We start from the raw sequence: 21,882 nt of genomic DNA, 5'->3' as shown, positions 1-21,882 counted from the left end.
GCAACACATGTGGCATCATCATCAACCTTGTCAAGTGAACTTATAGTAGATCGATCATCATCATCACTTGACCATGAGGTGGAGCAATCTTCCACAATCACCAAATTGTGATCATGCTCGACACACTCATGCTCCTCCTTCTTGGGTTCATCCTCCTTCTTGAATTTTCCATCACCCCATGTGGAGGAATCACCGAAGGTGCACTTGATAGACTCCCATATCTCACGAGCGGTTCCCGTGATGTTTACTTGTTTCATCAAATCAAAACTCAAAGCATCCATTAGAAAACAATAAGCATGTGCATCAAGTTCATAGAGAACTCTTTGAGATTTGGTGAGATTTCTATGATCCAAAACATGGGTGAGACCACTAGTGACAACCCACCAAAATTTAGGTCCCTTTGCACGAAAATGATCAAGCATGTGATTTTTCCAAAGTGCAAAGTTTGTGCCATAAAAAATGTGTCTCACAAACATCTAGCCCATTAGACGCCATCCTCTCGGGTCGGTGAAGACCACAAATGAGAGACCTAGCTCTGATACCACTTGAAAGGTCGAGATGGCAGACTAGAGGGGCGGTGAATAGTCCTTTCTAAAAATTAATCACGTCGGCTAACCAAAACAAGTGAGGAATTAAGCCTATCGGTCTAGCCAAGGCTACACCCCTTTATTTATGTTCTCTAGCACCTTCCAAAGATACTAATTAAGCAACAAAGGTGCCGGGCTAGCTAGAGCTCACCTAACCAATTCTAGGTGCAAGGTCACACAAACCTATGCCACTAGTACTTCAAGCAACAAGAGAGCTCCTACACAAGCTAGTAAGCAAAAGCACAAAGCCACCTAAGCTCACTAGCAAAGCTCAATAACAAGGCAACCAATGCCAAATTAGAGAGCACAGTTACTTAGCTACACAAACTAAGCAATGTGACTAACAAGGTTACACAAACCAAATTAGCCACGCAAGGGAGCTACTTCTATGCTACACAAGCAAGAAGATAACTAGTAAGCTACACAAGCTAACTAATTACAAGAGCAACTACACAAGCACAATGTATATGAAATATAAATACAAGCTTGTGAAAGGGGATTGCAAACCAACGGGAAGAACAAGGTTGACACGGTGATTTTTCTCCCGAGGTTCACGTGCTTGCCAACACGCTAGTCCCCATTGTGTCGACTGCTCACTTGGTGGTTCGGCGGCTAATTGGCATCACCCACCAAGCCCACACGTCGGGCACCGCAAGAACCTACCCTGAAAGTGAGGGTAGCTCAATGACACGCTTTACTAGAGTTGCTCTTCGCGGCTCCTGCGGGGCTAGCACAATGCCCCTCACAAAGCTCTTCTCCGGAGCACCGCACAAGCTTCTTGCGGGCTTCGATGGAGACCACCACCAAGCCATCTAGGAGGTGGAAACCTCCAAGAGTAACAAGCACCACCGGCTTGCAACTTGATCACCTAGTGCCACTCGATGAAACCTCACGATGAAATCGCACTAGAATCGCTCTCTCACACAATCGGATGATCACTATCAAGCATATGTGAGATGGAGGGCTCCCAAGCACTCTCAAGCATGGACACAAAGTCCCCCGAGGTGCTCAGCACCAGCCATGGCCAAGACCACCTTCTATTTATATCCCCACGGGATAAACTAGCCGTTACCCCTTCACTGGGCAAAACTCAGGACGACCGGATGCTCCGGTCATATCGACCGGACGCAGGACCTCAACGTCCGGTCAACGGATGCTCACCACGTGTCACCTCTGCTCAACCTCAGTCGCGTGATCTCAACGATCAAGTGATGACAGGACATAGCTGCTCAAAGTGACCGGACGTAGCAACCCCAGCGTCCGGTCGTTTCTAGTAAGGTACCAGCTGCGACCGGACGCGTCCGGTCGGTCACGATCGGATGCAGCATCAGCGTCCGGTCCTTCTCCAACCTTTCTGTGTCGCCTACATCACCGTTCATTAGCCTAACTGGATGCACCTTGCTAGCATCTGGTCGAAGACCGACGCCTGCACGCTCTCTGCCGCCACTGACTGGACGCAGGATCCCAGCGTCCGGTCACCACGTGACAAACGTCCGGTCACCACGTGACCAACGTCCGGTCCACTCTGTGAGACCCTGTCATTTCTATATAGGGCGCAGGTGGCACCGTCGGACTGTCTGCACTCTATGGGTGGACTGTCCGCACTCTATGGGCGGACACTCCGCCGGTGGAGTTTCTAACCCTTCTCGCCTCCGTTTCATCGCCGAGTTGATCCACATCAACTCCAACTTCATCTCCTTTGTAAATGTGCCAATACCACCAAGTGTACACCACCATGTGTATGTGTGTTAGCATTTCACAAACATTTTCCAAAGGATTAGCCACTCAACTTGCCACGCCACTTGATCCTAGCGATGATGCAAAGTTAGATCACTCGAGTGGCACTAGATGACCGATATGCAAACAAGTTTGCCCCTCTTGATAGTACGGCCATCTATCCTAAACCCGGTCATCAACTTCTCTACACACCTATGACTGGTGAAATGAAATGCCCTAGGTTATACCTTTGCCTTGTGCATTCCATTCCATCTCCTCCAAAGTCGATGCAACACATGCACCAACATGATCAACAATGATATGATCCACTTCATATCATCATGTGATCATATTGGTCCATCGATCTTGACTTCACTTGCTTTTCACCATTGCCTTCGTCCATCGGCGCCAAGTGTTGCTCAAGCTTCACCGCCACACGGTCCATCGCTCCAAAGCCTCCGACTTGCCCTTCACGCTTGCAACTGGTCCATCAAACCAAGTCATGTCTTGATCTTCTCCACCTTGATCACATGACTCAATGTCATGTCTCATTTGCAATGAGCTCCTTCATCATCACATGTGTGAGCTTTGCAACATCTCCAAGCCATTTTCACCTTCATGGCATATGTTGCTCACACACATGTACCTGTGGACTAATCACCTGTGTATCTCACATAAACACAATTAGTCCACCTAGGTTGTCACTCAATTACCAAAACCACACAAGGACCTTTCAAACAGTGGAGCCACGTATTGGCCATAGAGGGCTCTGGCCCCCCTTGCCCCGTAAAAAAAATGAGGATATATGCTGCGGATGTGCAAGTCCGCTAGCTAATTTAGCCCACTAGGTGATGGGCCACGTGCAAGCCTGCACTTGGGAGTTGGGACCCGGGCACCTGGGCCCTGGCATCAGTCAACACGAGCAAAATAATCCATGGAGTGACCGAGACGGCGGAGGCGACGAGCCGAATGCCGAAGGTCGGAGCACCGGAGCTGTCGATGCCTCGAGATGGAGTCCTTGGCGGCGGCGGCGGTGGCGGCGGCCTTCCTTGACTTGCTCGTCGGCGATCGGCTGACCGGCCCCCGATGGCTGGCGCGGCGGCGCCCCAATGTGGCAACGCCCAGGCAGCCAATAGCAGCCACGCTAGAATCTGTACCGTCAGAGTCAGGCCTCAGGTACGCTTGCTCTTGTTTCTCCTTTCTTTTTTTGAAACTCTTTAGATCCATAGCCCATATTGTTGGGAGTATGCCCTAGAGATAATCATAGAGATGATTATATTGCCTTGTATCCATGATATATTATGAGTTCATTGAATTTCCATTAAAGACAACATGTATCGATTAGCAATTATGTGAATTGTTTGTGAAACTCTTTTACTTGTATGGTTATTCTAATGCTGTCCCTGGTCAGAGTTCGTGTGAGGACACACATGAATAATGGATCAGCACATTATTAGTTGATGACTATGTTTCACAAGTCATAGACATGGAGATGTCAAACTGATAATGTGGGCACATGTATGACATGGGGCTGGACTGACCCAACGTGAGATGTTGTTATTATCTCTATTCACATCATGTACATTATGTCCTTAGACCTAAGATTGTTGTATGTATTCAAGATGTGAAACGACCTACTCAGGGACTATCAAACGCTACTCCATAACAAGGTAGTTATAAAGGTGGTTTTCGGGTTTGTCGGGAAACATGCTATGAGACATAGACAATCAAGATGGAATTTGCCCCTCTCTATATGAGAGAGATATCACTGGATCACTCTAATGATTAGATCAAGAAATGCATGGCCGTGCTTGGGTTAAGTGTTAACCTATGAGTTGGACCAAATATCGTGAGGCAAGGGAATAACAAGTATGTGGTTTGTGGTGGTTTGTCTGATATGATCTTTGCGTACGCATAGGAGTTGACATGCCTTGCTAGAGGCCGCTATCAACTAATGGCCGAGTAGGAGTACTCGGGCCATGTCTATGTGTGCATGAACCCATACGGTCGCATGCTTAAGGGGCTAGAAGCCTAATTTGAATTGGCTCCGAGTTAGACAAGGCTTAGGGTTACTAATGGGCCTCCAACTCAGGATCTCATTAGGGACGCCTATAAACAAGTGGGGTGGGCAACGGGGCTAAGTAGGGCACGCCTTTTGGCAGCCGTCGCCACCCATCCTATGCCCGCACCTGCTGCTCCTCGTAGACCTAGCAGTCCGGAGGCGCGACGCTTCCTCCCTGTACATGTGGATACCTCGGAGGTGCTGCATCTGGAGCACAAGGATGAACCGCATGAAGGGGACGGACGTATGGACAACCTTGCAACTACATGGCACTGCTACGACGCGTACGACTACATCGAGTCGCTTCCGCTGCACCTGCGCGTCTAGTGGTAATCCCGTGATCTATAACTAGTAGTAGATCCTGGTTTATGAGGTCGAATTTTTTGTTTTCTGGCTAGCGTAGCATCCTCATAACCCTGCAGTGGTATCAAAGAGGGTTACTGCATTGTTATAGGTTTGGATGAGTGCGTATGGAGATATGCGCAGTTGTAGATGAGTCTCTGATCATGGTTCGTGATTTTACCGTGTTGGTCTTGTAACGATCTACTCGTACCGATCGGAATTCTGCCATCCAAGTTAAGTGATACATGTAAATCCAGTCATGACAAGATGGAGATCAATCAGATTGATCAAATCAAACCTAGGTCAAGTGCCGAGCGCATGTGATGCGCAGCGGTGATAGATTGGATCAACTGCCGGGCGCCGGGGTGCAAGAAAAAGTGTTGTTCGGTAAAACACCCATAACTTTTGCATACGACCTTGGATTGAGATGAACTTTATATGAAAATTGTAGAGAAAAAAAATTTACATCCGATTCTCACCCGGCGGTTTTGCTGAAATTAGATTAGCGAAAAACAGCCGGGAAGATGGTGTTTTCGGCGTTTTAAGATTAGACGTCGGAATCGGTTAACTCTGTTTTGCAGGAATTTATGACTGGTATAGCCCTTATGTGTATGTGATGCATGTATGTAATTAATTCATGGCTTGCATGTCGTGAGTATGACAATATGGCTGGAGCCACAAAGATATTGTCAATTTGATGTAATGGCCTGCGTGCCAAACTGTGATGATCCTATCCGCGACTATGTAATTTTCTTCACTGCCTTGCGTTAGTGATAGCTAGTCTTGGTGGACTCATCACTGAAGGATGGCATACATGGATCATGGAGATAGAGATCATCATGAGGAACAGTTCGATGGAGATGGAGATCCCCAAAGAAACAATGGGCTATACCATGTCATATCTGTGTTAATGTCATTCTTACTATGTTCTACTTTCACGTGCGATAATGTTTTTGTCTACATGCGATGGTGAAGTAGAACGATCCCTCGACAATGTTTAAGTTAAAATGCTTCCCCAAACCTTGCACTGTCATGTGTCTTGTACAATTGGTGGTGGGTCTATGAAATTAGGGTGCCACTGGTTTTCCTTGACTAGATGGGTTCGTATCGGATACTTACAGCAGAAGGGTTGGTTACTTAGACAAGGTCATCCTAACGGTTAGGGACCTTGGAGCATGAGTAGTTGGGCACCAAAGCATAGAGATGCTACCCAACAACAAGAGTCATATGTGATATGATTAGCAAAGAGTTTCTTACCAATCTACCATGTCTTCTAGCGGTGATGCTAAAGCTCACTAGTAGACTTGTTAGTTGTGGGTCTTGAATCACTAAGTTTCAAGAGAGGGATATTGATTTTAGTGGGAGTAGATTCTATTAAAGGTTTAATATTGTTTACTCTATCTTGGATACATTGTCTTAGTATTTTGCATTACTTTTGTTGTAGATAAATGGTGCCTAGCAATCAACCATTTACTTTGCGTTCAATTCTTGAGAAAGATAAGTTGAATGGAACAAACTATGCGGATTGGATCCGCAATCTGAGAATTGTTCTCAGGGCTGAGAAAAAGGAAGAAATTCTAGACACCCCATTACCAGAAGAGCCTGCTGATAATGCACCTGTTGTAGAGAAAACCGCTTACAAGAGAGCATGTGATGCTGATCTTGAAGTGAGTTGCCTTATGCTTGCTTGTATGGAACCAGATCTGCAGTTATAGTTTGACAATAACCATGCAGCGCATGATATGATTGTGGCGCTCAATGATATGTTCCAGACTCAAGCCAGGACTGAAAGGTTTAATGTCTCAAAGGCTTTTGCTGAAACCAAGCTAGCAGAGGGTGCAGCAGTTGGGCCACAGTGATCAAAATGGTTGGTTACACTCAGAGGTTGGAGGAGCTAGGCTTCCCAATTGGCCCTGAATTAGCTACTGATTTTATTCTCGCGTCTCTTCCGCCCAGCTATGGAAATTTCGTCGTGAACTACCATATGCATGGGGCGGAGAAGGGCTTGAATGAAATATGTGGCATGCTTAAAATAGCAGAGGCTGATATCAAGAAAGGTGCTGGCAGTAGCCATGTGATGGCGGTCCAAAACAAGCCTAAGTTTAAGAAGAAGGGCAGTTCTTGGAAGAAGAAAAAGGGCAAGGCTAAAGATGAGATCTCTAAGCCAAACCCACCTGCACCTAAGGCTGGACCACCTGTTGATGCTGAGTGCTTTCATTGTCATGGGAAAGGTCACTGGAAGAGGAACTGCAAGCTATACCTAGAATCCATAAAGGATCACGGCAGTAAAGGTACTCCCACAGCGTGTACACTTGTTGTTTATATTACAGACATTTTCCTTGCTAATTCTTATATTAATTCTTAGGTATTTGATACCGGATATGTTGCTCATATTTGCAATACGATGCAGGGAATGATAAGAAGTAGAAGCGTGGAAAAGGGAGAAGTTGATTTCCGTGTGGGCAATAATGCAAGAGTTGCCGCGTTGAACGTCGGGATGATGCAACTCCACCTCCCGTCGGGATTTATTATGGAGTTGAATAATTGTTATTTTGTTCCTAGTTTAAGTCGAAACATTGTGTCACCTTCATGTCTGATGAAGGATGGTTATTCATTTGCGAGTAAAGACAATGGTTGTGTGATCTCTAAAAATGGCATGTTTGTGGCTTCTGCATCCATTGTAAATGGGTTATTTATTTTAAATCTTGAAGATGCTCCTATCTATAATATAAGTGCTAAAAAGCCTTGGCTTAATGAGTTAAGTCCTACCTATATGTGGCATTGTCGTTTTGGTCACATAAGTAAGAATCGCATGAAGAGGCTCCATTCTGATGGGCTTTTAACTTTGTTTGATTTTGAATCATACGAGACATGTGAGGCTTGCCTGCTGGGCAAGATGACCAAGACACCTTTCATAGGTTTTCCTGAGAGCGGCAGACTTGCTGGAACTCATACATACTGATGTGTGCGGACCAATGAGTACGACAGGAAGAGGCGGATTCCAATACTTCATAACATTCACTGATGACTTTAGTAGATATGGCTATGTCTACTTAATGAGACATAAGTCTGAGACATTTGAAAAGTTCAAGGAGTTTTAGAGTGAAGTAGAGAATCAACGTGGCAAGAAAATTAAGGCTTTGCTATCTGATCGTGGAGGCGAATATTTGAGCCACGAGTTTAGCAATCATCTAAAGAGTTGCGGAATTGTTCCACAGCTTACGCCACCTAGAACACCTCAAAGAAATGGTGTGTCCGAGCGACGTAATCAGACTTTGTTGGACATGGTTTGGTCAATGATGAGCCAGTCAGACCTACCGTTATCATTTTGGGGATACGCTCTAGAAACAGCCGCTTTCACATTAAATAGGGTACAGTCTAAGTCCATAGTTAAGACACCACATGAGATGTGGACTGGTAAGAGTCCCAGTTTGTCTTTTCTAAAAAATTGGGGTTGTGAAGTTTATGTCAAACGAGTTATGACAGATAAACTAACACCCAAGTCAGACAAATGCTTTTTCCTGGGATATCCGAAGGAAACTTTAGGATATTACTTCTACAACCGATCAGAGGGCAAAGTGTTTGTTGCTCAAAATGGTGTTTTCTTAGAGAAAGAGTTTCTCAAAAGAGAGAAAAGTGGACAGAAGGTGTATCTTGAAGAAGTTCAAGACGAGCCAGTTGGGAAGGACTCTACGAGTGATGCTAATGTAGCAGAACAAGTTGAGATACCCGTGGCAATAGAAACACCGCCACAACCGTGAAGGTCAGCAAGAATCCATGAGTTGCGTGGGGATTTGTTATTGTTAGATGATGACGAACCTACGACTTATGCGGAAGCAATGATGGACCCAGATTTCGAGAAATGGCAAAGTGCCATGAGATCCGAGATAGATTCCATGGGAAACAATCAAGTTTGGAACTTGGTTGACCCGCCTGATGGGGTTAGACCCATAGAGTGCAAATGGATCTATAAAAAGAAAAAGGATATGGATGGAAACGTTCACGTCTATAAAGCTCGACTTGTTGCAAAGGGTTTTCGGCAAGTTCAAGGAATTGACTACGATGAGACTTTCTCGCTGGTAGCGATGCTTAAATCTATCCGGATCATTCTAGCAATAGCTGCTTATTTCGATTATGAGATATGGCAGATGGATGTTAAAATAGCCTTTCTAAATGGAAATTTGGATGAGGACGTGTATATGATACAGCCCGAAGGTTTTATTGATCCAAACAATGCTGGAAAAATTTGCAAGCTTCAGAAATCCATTTATGGGTTAAAGCAAGCATCTCGGAGTTGGAACATTCGTTTTGATGAAGTGGTCAAAGGGTTTGGCTTCCGTCAGAATGAAGAAGAACCTTGTGTTTACAAGAAGGAAAGTGGGAGCGCTGTTGTATTTCTGATCTTGTATGTGGATGATATATTATTGATTGGGAATGACATTCCTATGTTGCAATCCATAAAGACTTCACTGAATAATATTTTTTCTATGAAGGATTTAGGAGAAGCAGCATACATTTTGGGCATTAAGATCTATAGAGATAGATCGAAGAGGCTTATAGGATTAAGCCAAGATACATACATTGACAAGGTGTTGAAACGGTTCAACATGGAACAGTCCAAGAAAGGGTTCTTGCCTATGTCACATGGTATGCGCTTTAGTGATAAATAGTGTCCTTCGACAGCTGATGAGCAGAAGCGCATGAGTAAGGTTCCATACGCCTCGGCAGTTGGTTCCATCATGTACGCCATGATATGTACTCGCCCAGATGTCTCATATGCTCTAAGTGTTGCAAGCAGGTACCAAGCTGATCCAGGAGAGAGTCACTGGACACTTGTTAAAAACATTCTTAAGTACTTGAGAAGGACTAAAGATGTGTTCCTAATCTATCGAGGTGAGGAGGAGCTCGTTGTAAATGGTTACACCGATGCTAGCTTTCAAACTGACACGGATGATTCACAGTCTCAATCAGGTTTTGTGTTCACAATAAATGGTGGTGCTGTAAGTTGGAAAAGTTCCAAGCAGGAGACGGTGACATTGCAGCTTCTGGAGCTGTGAAGGAAGGTATTTGGATGAGGAGGTTCCTCATTGAACTTGGTGTGTTTCCGAATGCGTCCAGCCCATTGAATCTACATTGTGACAACAATGGGGCAATTGCGCAGGCTAAGGAGCCAAGGAATCACCAAAAGAACAAACATGTAATGTGGAAATTTCACCTCATTCGAGAGTTCGTTAGACGAGATGAGATCAAGATGTGCAAGATACACACAGATTTGAATGTTGCAGATCCTTTGACAAAGGCTCTTCCACAGCCTAAGCATGAGGCGCACATGAGAGCTATGGGTATTAGATATCTTCGAGATTAACTCTAGTGCAAGTGGGAGATTGTTGGGAGTATGCCCTAGAGATAATCATAGAGATGATTATATTGCCTTGTATCCATGGTATATTATGAGTTCATTGAATTTTCATTAAAGACAACCTGTATCGATTAGCAATTATGTGAATTGTTTGTGAAACTCTTTTACTTGTATGGTTATTCTAATGTTGTCCCTGGTCAGAGTTCATGTGAGGACACACATGAATAATGGATCAGCACATTATTAGTTGATGACTATGTTTCACAAGTCATAGACATGGAGATGTCAAACTGATAATGTGGGCACATGTATGACATGGGGCTGGACTGACCCAACGTGAGATGTTGTTATTATCTCTATTCACATCATGTACGTTATGTCCTTAGATCTGAGATTGTTGTATGTATTCAAGATGTGAAATGACCTACTCAGGGACTATCAAACGCTACTCCGTAATAGGGTAGTTATAAAGGTGGTTTTCGGGTTTGTCGGGAAACATGCTATGAGACATAGACAATCAAGATGGAATTTGCCCCTCTCTATATGAGAGAGATATCACTAGATCACTCTAATGATTAGATCAAGAAATGCATGGCCATGCTTGGGTTAAGTGTTAACCTATGAGTTGGACCAAATATCATGAGGCAAGGGAATAACAAGTATGTGGTTTGTGGTGGTTCGTCTGATATGATCTTTGCGTACGCATAGGAGTTGACATGCCTTGCTAGAGGCCGCTATCAACTAATGGCCGAGTAGGAGTACTCGGGCCATGTCTATGTGTGCGTGTACCCATAGGGTCGCACGCTTAAGGGGCTGGAAGCCTAATTCGAATTGGATCCGAGTTAGACAAGGCTTAGGGTTACTAATGGGCCTCCAACTCAGGAGCTCATTAGGGACGCCTATAAATAAGTGGGGTGGGCAACGGGGCTAAGTAGGGCACGCCTTTTGGCAGCCGTCGCTGCCCATCCTACGCCCGCGCCTGCTGCTCCTCGCGGACCTAGCAGTCCGGAGGCACGACGCTTCCTCCCTGTACGTGTGGATACCTCGGAGGTGCTGCATCTGGAGCACAAAGACGAACCGCACGAAGGGGACGGACGTACGGACAACCTTGCAACTGCACGGCACTGCTACGATGCGTACGACTACATCGAGTCGCTTCCGCTGCACCTGCGTGTCTAGTGGTAATCCTGTGATCTATAACTAGCAGTAGATCCTGGTTTATGTGGTCGAATTTTTTGTTTTCCGGCTAGCGTAGCATCCTCATAACCCTGCACATGTTGTCTAGAAGTGGCTGATTGAGTGATAATTTGTAACGATTGAGATCTCTTGTCCTTTGTTTGAGTGATAATAGTATGTACATTTTTTCCTGTAGATACAAATGGGTAAAGAGAGACCCATTTCTTCATTTTTCAAGAAAAAAAGAGACGACGGGCCTATTATTGAGCAACCATCGATTCCTGCAAACTTAGTTGAATTAGAACCAAGGCAATATGAATACCAAGCAGATGAAGGTGAATGTGAACCTATTGTATTTCGAGGAATTGAATTCCTACAGCGAGATCCAGCATTACGCCGACAAATTTGGAAGTATCCAAGTAACCAGCAAGATGAAGTACAACGGGCATATTTGAAGTTAGGTCCAATGCAACCTAAACTTAAAAAATACAAGGGTTTTGGACCGCAGGGTCATAAGCGCCATTTCCAGTACAATTGGTTTAGTGATTTTCCATCTTGGCTGGAGTACTCAGAGAGCAATGGTCGTGCATATTGTCTTCTTTGCTTTGTGTCCAGCAAAAATATAAAGAAAAGAAGTGGCTTTGATGTCTTCACAGCACAAGGCTTTGACAGCTACAAGAAAGTTAATAATGGCAAAAATTGTGGATTCTTGGTTCACATAGGATCTGATTCTTGCTCAACACACAACAATGCAGTCACAGAATGTCATAACCTGTTGAATCAACCAAATCTTGTTGATAATATTATCAAGGTGGCAAGCAATCAAGAGAAAGAAAGAAATCGTCTACGGCTGAGAGCATCAATTGCAGCTGTCAGGTGGTTAACATTTCAATCTTGTTCTTTTAGAGGCCATGATGAGACACCTCAGTCAAAAAATAGAGGGAACTTTGTTGAAATATTAAAACTTCTTGCTGAATTTAATCCTGAAATTGCAAGTGTTGTGTTAGAGAATGCTACACAATTTGCAAAGTCCACATCACCTGATATCCAAAAGGAAATCTTGAGTATTTTTGCAATGAAAGTCAGGAAGCATATACGTGAGGAAATCGGGGATGCAAAGTTCTCTATTCTTGTGGATGAAACATGTGATGTTGCAAAAAGAGAGCAAATGCCAATTGTTTTCAGATTTGTGGATAATGATGGTATTGTACAAGAACGGTTCTTTGACTTGATACATGTGAAGAACACCAAAGCACTAACATTGAAGAAAGAATTATCTTATCTGTTGTCCAGCTATGCCTTTGATGTGCAGAACCTTCGAGGTCAAGGTTATGATGGCGCTAGCAACATGAAGGGAGAGTTAAATGGGTTGCAAGCACTTTTTCTCAAAGAATGCCCTTATGCATATTATGTTCACTGCTATGCCCATCGTCTACAACTTGCTCTTGTTGCTGCATCAAAGGATGTGGTTCCTGTTACCCAATTTTTCCAGAAATTGGTTTTTATTGTAAACACTGTTGACTCATCATCTAAGCGTCACGATGAGCTCCATGACGCCCAAATGGATGAACTTGCACGCTTGCTAGCTATTGATGAGCTTGAGACAGGACAAGGAGCAAATCAAATCTGCTCTCTGAAATGTCCAGGAGATACAAGGTGGGGTTCACACTTAGGTTCTATTGCTAGCCTTATGGATTTGTTCAATCCTGTGAGTTCAGTTCTACAAAATTTAGCTTCCGACTCATCAGCTGGTGCAAACCGTGCCGATGGTGATACTGCTTTCAACTACTTGACATCTTTTGAGTTTGTATTTGTCCTACTGATGATGAGAGAAATAATGGAGATCACAGAACAACTAGGTCAGGCTTTACAAAAGAAAACACAAGACATAGTGAATGTATTCGACTTGTGCAATCCACAAAAAGTTCTACTTGAAGAAATGAGATCAGATGATGGATGGGAAAATTTTATTTCTGGCGTTGTTGAGTTCTGTTTGGGTCATGAAATTGACATTCCAGATATGGAAGCAACATACATTATGCGTGGTGGTCGTGATCGTCGTCAACCAGATCATTTTACCAATGACCGCTATTTTCGAGTGGAGATATTTTGGGCAACAATTGATACTCAGCTAGCTGAATTGAACCTGAAGTTCAATGAGAAGGTGATGGACCTTTTGTCCATTAGCACTACATTAATACCAAAAAACGGATTTCCATCTTTCCGTGCTAGTGAGATATGCAAAGTTGTTGAGAAGTACTACCCAGCAGATTTCAACCAACAAGAGAAGCTTAGATTAGAGTATCAGTTGAAGCATTTTGTTGTTGATGCTTCCAACAGTGAAGAGCTGAAAAATATTGCAACCATAGCTGAACTGTGTCGATGCCTTGTTGCCACAGGACGCCATAGGACTTCTAACATGATCGATAGATTGCTTCGGTTGCTGCTTATTCTTCCAGTTTCAACAGCTAGTGCTGAGCGCGTTTTTTCTATCTTGAAGATCACTAAGACAAGACTACGAAACAAGATGGAAGACGAATTTCTTGCCAATAACTTGGTAGTACACATAGAAGGCGAGATCGCAAGAGACTACAGCTATGAAGATATAATTACTGATTTCCGGAATTTGAAGAAAAGAAAAGTGGACTTTTAACGAGTGCTAGTTCTATGGGTTACTTGTCTTTTGGTATATATATATACTAATATGATACTGTAATGGGTATCCTATGGACAATAGACCATGGTCACCTGTGTTTTGTTAATTGTGACCTAATTATAGTAGTATAGAACTAAAACTTATTTCTATGGAACTTGTATACATGTTGGTCAGTTAGTCTATATGGTCTGGATTTGACAAATGGCCCCCCCTGTATTTGGCTCCAAGCGCCGCCACTGCTTCCACACTCTCTGTACAACTTGTCTAGGCTACAAGTTTTCTCCATTGATTCAAACTCCCTGTCTGGAACTATTCCCAGTAATATTGGCGATAGGCTCCCCAGCATCAGAACTCTGAACTTTGGTTACAACAAGTTCCATGGAACTATCCCACCCTCACTCTCCAAAATCTCTGCTCTCACGTTTCTGCAACTCGCGCTAAACAGTTTTAGTGGGCGCGTTCCTCCTACTCTGGGGAGATTGAAAGGTCTCGTTACCCTAAACTTGTCCGACAACAAGCTAGAATCAAGTGACAGGGAGGGGTGGGAATTCATGAAGATGCTAGCAACTGTAGCCAGCTTCGGACCTTGTATATTGACAATAACTCCTTCAGTGGACAACTTCCTAGTTCAGTTGCAAACCTGTGGACAACTCTCCGGAATCTTTTCTTAGGAAACAATAGGATTTCTGGGTTTATTCCATCTGACATAGGTAATTTGGTTGGTCTGCAAGTACTTGCGATTATGAATATTCCCATATCCGGAGGGATTCCAGAGAGCATTGGTAGGCTTCAAAACATGGCCGCTTTATACCTTTACAACACCAGCTTGTCAGGCTTTATACCAACGTCACTGGGAAATCTTACAAAGTTGAATACACTTGCTTTATACAATGACAACTTGGAGGGTCCAATTCCAGCAAGCTTGGGGAACTTGAAGAACATGTTTATTCTTGATCTCTCAGCGCAGAAACTGAATGGTTCAGTCCCCAGAGAGGTTTTCAAACTTCCTGCACTTTCCTACATCTTAAATTTGTCACACAATTCGTTGTCTAGGCCACTTCCTACTGGAGTTGGTAGCCTGGCAAACCTTAACGCATTGTTTCTGTCAGGAAACCAGTTGTCTGGCAACATACCTGATAGTATTAGAAACTGCAAATCGTTGGAATTGTTGTTGCTGGATCAGAACTCGTTTGAAGGCAGGGTGCCTCAATCTTTGGAGAATTTAAAAGGTCTTTCTGTTCTCAACGTGACCATGAACAAGATGTCTGGGAGTATTCCAGATGCCCTTTGTAGTATTGGCGGCATACAAGAATTGTATCTAGCACACAACTTGTCTGGATTGATCCCCACATGTCTTCAGAATTTGACATCTTTGTCAAAATTAGATCTGTCCTTTAATAATTTACATGGTGAATGTTACGGCTGGACCTACTACTGTTGCGAGTCCGGCACCAGATGCTGAAGACGGAGTTGAGCCGCAGCAGGAGTATGGGCCGGAGCTGCGAAGGTCCAACTGGCCCAGACTTCCAACCCGGCGCTTCATGGGCAGCGACTGGGGCAAGGCTGAAGCAGCGACTGGGCCAAGGCGTGAAGCCTCAGCATATATACGGAATGTTGAGAGAAGGGAGGCATGAAAAGATTATTGTAACCACTCTTGTCTTCTCCTGCAAGCTTCCTCTGATTACCCAACCCCGTGCTCTGCTGCCTTTCCTCTGCTCCATCCCTGCTACCTCGCCTAACTCTGTATTACCGATATTCTGAATACTAGAACTCACTTGAGATCGTAACAAATTGGTACTCAGAGCCAAATCCTGCAGCGCCACGAAACCACCATTTCCTTGCCTGTTCGCTGCTCAGCGTAGAGATCGTCGCCGGAGTTTCCGCTGGAGCCCCACGAGATCATCCACGATCACTTCACCCGGTTCCGCAAGCAGTTGGGCGATATGGATCCCAACACCAAGCTCATCCTCGACGAACACCGATCCGTGCAGGCGAATCTCACTGCCCGCATGGATTTGGTGGAGAACTCCGTCGGCAAGCGCGTCGCCTCCCTGGAGGACGCGGCTAAGGCGTTCGACACTTGGCGCACGAAGATGGATGCGACCATGGACGAATTGCGTGCGGAGGTGGGTGTGATTCGGAAGACGGACGAGAAGGTGGAGACATTGCGGGAAGAGATGACCGCCCTACGCAAGTCCGTGAGCCGCTCCGTCCTCGACGCCGCGCCGGCCGTCCCAACCGGTGTGCTGTCGTCGCCTCCAAAGGTGTCCGCGGCGACGATTCCCGCCGGCTGGACCAAATTCAACCTGTTAGGGCACCGCGAGGGATCAAGCCACCGGGGATTCGAGTATCCAACTCAATCCCCGGTCAAGGGTATGCTCACTCCGCCTAATCCTGATCCAAAACCCAAGCTTCTTCGTTCTTACTCTGGATCAGCCCTCGTGGCGGGTGCTCCCAGTGGATCGGGTGGGGGTGATGGCTTCCCGCGCCGCACTTGGCATGGGGAAGGGGTTCCTGGTGGCAATTGGCATAGGGAGGGAACTCACGAACACATACTCAAAATGAATTTTTCCCCCATTTGATGGTGAGAACCCAAAATTGTGGCTAGGACGTTGTTTGGATTATTTTGACATGTACACGGTACCTCACCACCGCTGGGTTAAGGTCGCCACCATGCACATGACCGCGGCCGCGGCTCGCTGGTTCCAATCGGTGGAAGATCAGATTCATCAGGGGACTTGGGAATTCTTTTGTCAGGCTGTCATGGAGCGCTTTGGTAAGGATCAGCATGCTCTTCTGATCCGCCAGCTCTTCCACATATACCAAGCTGGGTCTGTGCAGGAGTATATTGATAAGTACACTGGGCTTGTTGAGCAATTGATCGCCTATGGCCACAATACCGATCCTCTATACAATGCTATGCGTTTTGTTGATGGCCTCCGTGCTGATATTCGTGTTGTTGTACATTTGCAACGTCCTGCTACTCTGGATACTGCCTGCATGCTCGCCTTGTTGCAGGAAGAGTTGATGGAGCCGGGACGTCGGCGGGATGTTCGGAGGCCAGAGCCATTCACCTTTGCCAAGGCGGTGCCATGGGGTCCCTTGCCCCTTCCTCCGCCGCCCCTACGAACTGCACGCCAGGACAAGCTGGTCGCGCCAGGAGCTGTGCCTAATGACAAGCGCGGCCGTGGGATTGAGTCCAAGCTGAACAACCTGCGCGACTACCGCTGAGCTCGAGGCCTCTGCATCCATTGTGGCGACAAATGGTCCTGCGATCACAAGTGTTCAGAGACTGTCCAACTCCATGTCTTGCAGGAGTTCTGGGACATTTGTCATTCGGATGACTGCTCAGATTCTGCATCAGTCCAAGATGATGATGCACCACAGTGCGTGGCTATTTCCAGGGCAGCATCAGGTAGTACTCGACCTGCTTGTGCTATTCAGTTTTTGGGCACTATGCAGGGACATCAGGCTCGGATTTTGGTGGATTCCAGAAGCACTCAAACTTTTGTCAGTCAAACTTTGGCCTCTCAGCTGTCTGGGGCATCTACTTTTAGTCCTGCTCTCCATGTCACCGTAGCTGATGGATCTCAATTGCCTTGTTGTTCCCAAATTAAACAGTTGTCTTGGTCTGTTCAGCAATGTGACTTTGTTTCCGTAGCCAAGATTTTGCCTCTGACATCGTATGAGCTGATTGTTGGAATGGACTGGTTGGCTTCTTGCAGCCCGATGCAGGTAGATTGGCACCGCAAATGGATGATAATTCCCTATGGTCAAGGCCACCATTTCTTGCAAGGCGAGCTGCTGAGTCTACCTGCCGGTTCTGTCATTCAGGTTACCACTCTATTGTTGGATGACGCTATAGCTTGTCAGGAGTCTGTTTCGTCTGAGATTGCAGACCTATTAACTGAATTTCAGTCTGTCTTTGCTCCTCCGGCTGGCTATCCGTCGACACACCATTGTGATCATGCCATTCCATTGATACCTGGTGCCAGTCCATTCTCAGTAAGGCCCTACCATTACTCTCCCTTGATTAAGGATGAAATTAAGCGTCAAGTTACTGACATGTTGCAAGCCGGCATTAACCAGCCCTGTTCTAGCCCATTCTCTTCATCAGTTTTGCTGGTCAAGAAAAAAGATGGCATGTATCGCTTTTGCGTGGATTTCAGATAGCTCAACGCCATCATAGTCAAAGCTAAATATCCAGTACTAGTCATTGAAGAGCTCCTCGATGAACTCACACATGCATCTAGGTTTTCTTGTCTTGATCTGACAGTGGGATACCATCAGATTCGTTTGAAGAGTGGGGAAGAATTCAAAACTGCTTTTCAAACTCATACCGGCCATTACGAGTTTCGTGTCATGGCCTTTGGTCTCACATGAGCTCCGGCCACCTTTCTCAATGTTTTGAACACTACTCTACACCCTCTATTGCGCAAATGTGTCCTCGTTTTCTTCGACGACATTCTCATTTTCAGTCGTTCCTATGAAGAACATGTTGAGCATTTGCGGTTGGTCTTTCAGTTGCTTCAGCAAGATCAGTGGCAAGTGAAGATGTCCAAATGTCACTTTGCACAACGACAGCTTCGTTATTTGGGGCATGTTATCTCAGAGGAAGGAGTGGCCACTGACCCCGATAAGGTTCAGGCTATTTTGCAATGGCCTGTTCCACAGTCAGTTAAGGAATTGCGTAGTTTTTTGGGCCTCGCAGGATACTATAGACGCTTTGTTAAGCACTTTGGCATCATATCAAAACCCTTGACGGATCTTCTTCGCAAAGGTGTTGTTTATGTATTGACAAATAGCCAGGACAAGGCCTTCTCAGCTCTGAAGCATGCTCTGACAACTGCCCCGGTGTTGGCCCTGCCAGATTTCAACCGCCCTTTTGCTGTGGAAACTGATGCTAGGGGTACTGGGATTGGTGCAGTGCTTATGCAAGGGGGTCATCCCTTGGCTTTCCTGAGCAAAACCTTGGGACCCCGCTTGCAAGGGTTATCCACATATGAGAAAGAATATATGACGATCTTGTTGGCACTAGAGCACTGGCACAGTTATCTGCAACATGCCGAGTTTCAGATCATCACCGATCATCGTAGCCTAGTGCAGTTGACAGACCAAAAGGCTTCACACACCCTGGCAGCAAAAGGTCTTTACCAATCTCATTGGCCTACAGTATCGGATTGTCTACCGCAAAGGCGCAGATAATGGCGCGGCTGATGCGCTATCCCGTTGTCCTTCTGCGCAAGTGGCTGCGCTGTCAGTTTGTCAGGCCCAGTGGCTGGAGGCAGTGGTGGAATCGTATTCTCAAGATGCTCGAGCCCAGGAATTGCTTGCCAAGTTGGCCATGGCACCGGATTCAGTAACCAACTTTACTCTTCGTGATGGACTGCTGCGTTACAAGTGTCGTATCTGGGTGGGGGCTGACCCTGAGTTGCAAACTCGGTTGATTAAAGCGGTGCATTCTACTGCTATTGGTGGACACTCTGGCATGTCAGTCAATCTTTGCCTGGACCGGCATGAAGTCAGCCGTTCAGTCTTTTGTCGCTGCTTGTCTTGTCTGCCAACAAGCTAAGCCTGACCATTCCAAGCTGCCCGGTTTATTGCAGTCGTTGCCAGTTCCTAACAGCACCTGGTCTGTGATATCCATGGACTTTGTTGAAGGGCTTCCATCCTCCCAAGGTCCTAACTGCATACTGGTGATAGTGGATCTTTTTTCCAAGTATGCTCACTTCTTGCCTCTCGAGCATCCTTTTACTGCTCGATCAGTGGCTCAATCTTTTATCTCTCAAGTATATAAGCTGCACAGTATGCCGCAAGCCATTGTCTCGGATCGAGACAAAGTCTTTACGAGTCATTTCTGGCGTGAGCTATTTCAGTTGGCTAGAGTTGAGCTGCGGATGAGTACTGCTTATCATCCGCAAATGGATGGTCAAACCGAACGGGTCAATCAATGTGTTGAGACGTTCATGCGTTGCTTCGTGCATGCCTGCCCGCATCAGTGGCGTCAGTGGTTGGATCAAGCCGAATTTTGGTATAATACCAATTGGCATTCCGCTTTGGGGCGTTCTCCTTTTGAGGTATTGTATGGCTATGCACCGCGCCATTTTGGCATTGCCACTTCTTCAGACACAGACATTCCTGATTTGGCTACTTGGTTGTCTGACCGAGCCCTGATGTCTGAGGTGATTCGTCAGCATCTGAACCACGCTAAGCAGCATATGAAGAAGCAAGCTGATGAGCATCGGTCCGAACGTCAGTTTCAGATTGGTGATCTGGTATTCGTCAAAATCCAGCCATACGTGCAATCCTCCTTAGCACAGCGCAACAATCAGAAGCTTGCCTTCAAATTCTTCGGGCCATACCGTATTCTGGCTCGCGTGGGAGCTGTAGCTTACAGACTTGAGCTTCCGGCTTCTTCTTCGGTGCACCCGGTGTTCCATGTTTCACAGCTCAAGAGGTCGGTGGGAACTCATCATTCTGTCACCAGCCATCCACCTTCTGAGGCGGTTCTTTGGAGTGTTCCTGAGCGGATTCTTCAGACTCGATCCATCATCAAGGGTACGCATTCTATCACTCAAAGATTCATTCAGTGGTCTAACTTGCCAAGGTCTCTAGCTACTTGGGAGGACTTGGAGTTTCTACGGCAGCAGTTTCCTCGCGCCACCGTCTGGAACCGGCTCTGCGCGCAAGGGAGGGGGAGTGTTACGGCTGGACCTACTACTGTTGCGAGTCCGGCACCAGATGCTGAAGACGGAGTTGAGCCGCAGCAGGAGTATGGGCCGGAGCTGCGAAGGTCCAACCGGCCCAGACTTCCAACCCGGCGCTTCATGGGCAGCGACTGGGGCAAGGCTGAAGCAGCGACTGGGCCAAGGTGTGAAGCCTCAGCATATATACGGAATGTTGAGAGAAGGGAGGCATGAAAAGATTATTGTAACCACTCTTGTCTTCTCCAGCAAGCTTCCTCTAATTCCCCAACCCCGTGCTCTGCTGCCTTTCCTCTGCTCCATCCCTGCTACCTCGCCTAACTCTATATTACCGATATTCTGAATACCAGAACTCACTTGAGATCGTAACAGTGAAGTGCCAGAAAAGGGTATTTTTGAAAATAGAATGAACCTGTCCGTTCAAGGGAATGATGGCCTTTGTGGTGGAACACCTCAGCTTCATTTAGCTCCATGCTCCATGTTTGCTTCAGAAAAGAAGAAAAGGCATTTTTCGAAGTCCCTTATGATTACCCTAACATCAATCAGTGTGCTTGTAGCTTTAGTTTCAGTAGTTATACTTATTAAGTTGATCCACTCGAAGCTCAGAAAAAGGCATGAAACTCAACTGACATCCACAACTGAGGAACAGTATGAAAGAGTTTCTTATCATGCATTGTCAAATGGGACCAATGGACTTTCTGAGGCCAGTTTGCTTGGACAAGGAAGCTATGGCATGGTTTATAAATGTACTTTACATGATCAGGGCACTACAGTAGCTGTAAAGGTGTTTAACACACAGCAGACTCGGACTATTAGAAGTTTTGTGGCTGAATGTGAGGCACTGTGAAGGGTGCGTCACCGTTGTCTTATAAAGATCATCACTTGCTGCTCAAGCATCACTCACCAGGGTGAAGAGTTCAAGGCACTAGTTTTTGAGTTCATGCCAAATGGTAACCTGAAGGGGTGGCTTCACCCTGAATCTGACACACTTGCTCAAACAAATACTCTTAGCCTTGAACAAAGGCTACAGGTTGCTGTCAATATCTTCGATGCTTTGGACTATCTTCACAATCACTGTCAGCCATCAATCATTCATTGTGATCTCAAGCCAAGCAACATCCTTCTTGCAGAAAACATGAGTGCCCGAGTTGGAGACTTCGGCATATCAAGAATCCTTCCAGACAATGCTAGTAGAACCCTGCAAAATTCAAGTAGCACAACTGGAATAAGAGGCACCATCGGTTATGTTGCTCCAGGTAATTGAAATAGTTATTTTTTAC

General features: G+C 45.8%; 1 pseudogene; it reads left to right on the top strand.

Moving 5' to 3' along the window:
* LOC136454274 (receptor kinase-like protein Xa21) overlaps positions 1-21,882 on the top strand; it is a 30,589-nt pseudogene that overhangs the window by 8,227 nt on the left and 480 nt on the right.

Source organism: Miscanthus floridulus, chromosome 5, assembly GCF_019320115.1.
Source record: "Miscanthus floridulus cultivar M001 chromosome 5, ASM1932011v1, whole genome shotgun sequence".
NCBI lineage: Eukaryota > Viridiplantae > Streptophyta > Magnoliopsida > Poales > Poaceae > Miscanthus > Miscanthus floridulus.
Note: the sequence above shows the minus strand (reverse complement) of the source record. Positions and strands in the feature narration are given on the sequence as shown.